The sequence below is a fragment of the Zingiber officinale genome, chromosome 4B, assembly GCF_018446385.1.
Source record: "Zingiber officinale cultivar Zhangliang chromosome 4B, Zo_v1.1, whole genome shotgun sequence".
In the NCBI taxonomy this organism is placed as follows: Eukaryota; Viridiplantae; Streptophyta; class Magnoliopsida; order Zingiberales; family Zingiberaceae; genus Zingiber; species Zingiber officinale.
The window spans coordinates 72,919,325-72,922,445 of NC_055993.1; the positions used below are offsets into that span (position 1 = coordinate 72,919,325).

The 3,121-nt window shown below is 42.8% G+C and overlaps 1 long non-coding RNA gene across 1 annotated transcript; it reads left to right on the forward strand.

Annotated features, from left to right (window-relative positions):
- The first annotated feature begins 535 nt into the window (after nucleotides 1-535).
- Nucleotides 536-1,753, forward strand: LOC121977612. The gene is made up of 3 exons (XR_006110970.1): nucleotides 536-1,233; nucleotides 1,378-1,424; nucleotides 1,694-1,753. It is a non-coding gene; the product is annotated as an uncharacterized LOC121977612 (long non-coding RNA).
- Nucleotides 1,754-3,121: the final 1,368 nt, after the last annotated feature.

Here is a 3,121-nt window from a genome sequence, read left to right on the forward strand (position 1 = left end):
ATTTTTTTTAATTTATCATACATTAATTAAGTAAAATATATTTGTTCTATTTGAATATTATTAGATATTTATCTTAAATTTTATTACATTTTTTCAGGAGTTTGTATTAATACATTCACCATCATTGCATATCCAAAATATAATCCAAGTACTTTTTTACATATAAAATTAATTACATATTACAATTTTTGAATTATATATTACATTTACATCGATTTATTCTGAATAATCTCTTGTATTTAACTTTCATATGATTATATTATTGGACCCCGTGGTTGTTTTGATGTGATCAACCAAATTAGGTTAGATCCTGTGTAAAATACATAAACAAAATGGTGAATAATGATAAGGGAATTTTTTAAAATTTTTAGAAATTTTTTTATAATTTTTTGGAGACCGTATGGACGAGTTTACGGGGATAAAAAAAATGGGGCCCGAGAAAGCCTATTTTGGCTACCCATTTAAGCGAGGAAATGTGTATTTTCTTAATTTCCTTTTTCTTTTTATATTTCTTTTTCTTTCTCCCCGACGCCGTGCCCTTACCCGTGCCCGACGGTTTCCTCCTTCTCCTCCTCCTACTTCTTCTCTCAAACTTGATCCTCTTCCCATCTCCCTCGCGCGCACGCCCTCAACACTCTGCCGCCACCGGCGAGAGCCCGATTTCCTCTCATCTGGCCGACGCGACGTCGGCCCTCGATCCGCGGCTTCCTCTGCCCTAGCCCCAGCCGAGCAGCGCTGACTTTCCTTTTCCCTCGCGCCGCCACTGCGCGGAAGTGCCGCCGGCCGCCACTGTGCCCTGCCGACGCCGCTGCCCTCTCTCGACCCGAGCAGGGCCGCCATCCTTCTGCCCTATCGTCGGTGACCCGCCCCTTTTCAGTGCCGCTCTTCCTCAGCCCTAGCGCTGACGACGCCCGAGCCTCTCCCTCTTCGTGAGTTGCTGCCGTCGCCACTCGCCGTGGAGATCCCAGCGCCGCTGCCCTTCACCCGTCGCCATTGGCCCTTCCTCCTCTGATGGTGGACTTGACCGGAGGCTGACAGAGGTGCTGGCTGGTTGTAGGCTTTCCTTTCCCGAGCCTAGACTTGATCTTCTGTCATCGCGTCACTGTACGTCGCAACTCCTATCACCGGACCCTGTTACATCACCATATCACTGCCTTGCTGGTGCCTCTTCTCCCGACCCTGTTCGTGTAGAGAGATCGACAAGGATTTGGCTGCGAGTATAAGTAGAACATGGTGAGCATTTGTGCCTCTGTTCTGTTTCCCATTTGATTTTTGACGATGGTATTCATTTGATCTCTATATGGGGCGTAGATCTTATCCATAGTATTTTAGTATTTTGAATTCCTACCAAATTGATCAAGAAGTGCTTATTGATAGGGTGGCTATTGTATGGTGGAAGATTTTTGGATAAGCTTAAGGATAGGGTAAGCATTGATTACCTAAATTATGTTCTAATCTAAGTCTTGCTACTGGGAATTTGGACTTGAATCGGATACTAATATAGATCATATTGAATATGGAGGATTTCATGATTTATATGGTTGGAACATGTGTAGATCTTGTGTAGGTTTGATTTGAGACTATAATTAGTTGTGATGTGATTAGGGTTTTACCCTAATTTAGTTTTAGGGATTTTATTTAGCTATTCTTATGAATTTAGCTAAATAAAATATTTATATGATGTTTGTCGCAGGACTCTGATTCGAGACGAGCATCTCGACATCGGATTTGGACTGGATTGGACCTTCCTATTGGAGGCGGGTACCTTGACTTATCTTTGATATAGTCATGTTGATATGTTTAGTAGGTTATAACCTTTAGTAATGATTATGTTCGTCTTTGCTTCGGTTGGTCACTACCTGATCTGTTATATGCTTGTTTATTCACTTGTTATGCATTTTATGTTTATACCCACATGATTGTATATACGCTCATATGGTAGTGACATACCATGTCTTATTGTGCTCAGGACCTAGGTGTTTATACCCTACCTGACCTGTGTACCTTAGGTCTTCAGATTTGACCATCGATACTAGGGTACACATTTTATATATATATGGATTGATTCAGGATATTGTCATGCTTAGTGTCATGCATCATTCGCATGATTGCATGCTGCGCGATAGTCTGCTCCATTATTGTTGAGCACATCGCCAGTTTCATCACTGTCGGTGCTCCGTTGGTCCGCTCATGGGTAGCGTGACGCAGCGTGGTAACACGTCAGTTTGCTCGGTGGTGCTCCATTGGGACGCTCATGGGTAGTGTACTGCAGCGTGGTAGCACGCCGGGATCCCTCCCCGTCATTGTGTACCGGGAGATGAGAGCATTGAGCTCCCTCATTTTATGATTTGGGGCAGGAGGATAGGTGTACTCCGATAGCATCCCATCCACTCGGTCACTCATCAGGAGCAGTGACGTCAGAGTGCACGGTTGTCACAGCCCTACCCACTCGATCTCACCATTGTGTGTGAGATGGCTGACTGGCGTCAGGGGTGACCATGTCATTGGCATCATATGCATTGATGCATATACTGATTGTGTTTGTTGCACTTATAAGTGCATTGTTGCACTTATATGCTGCATTTGGATGGATGCATATGTTTGACATGCATACAGGATTTATGATACTCTCGGTCTGACGACCTGACTATTCTGATAGGAGGCCCTGGTGAGTACAATTCTCTTCAGCCTATTATATTGTCCATTTCTAACTTTTGTCACGCCCCGGAGGAGTCCCTGTCCGAAAAAATTTCGGCAGCATCTCCCATGTACGGCGGACAATCTGAAACTTTCTACATAGCCACATACCTCAGCCACATGCGGCTGGAATAATAACAGAAATAAACAAACATATATATAACCATCACACGCAGTTAATAATAAACACACTGTAACAATGAACATATGACTCAAAAACAACCCTACTCAACTACACTAGTAAATCTCAAAATCCGACGATAAGATTAACTTACCTCTTTTGCCGTCCAGGCAGGCATGTAGTAAAAACATATCGAATAGAACATCCATCAATATCAAAAGAAAAACATACGATGTCCAAGTATCCAAATAACCAAGTACCCACATAAGCAAATAAAAACCAAACCAAATGGTAAATAAATCC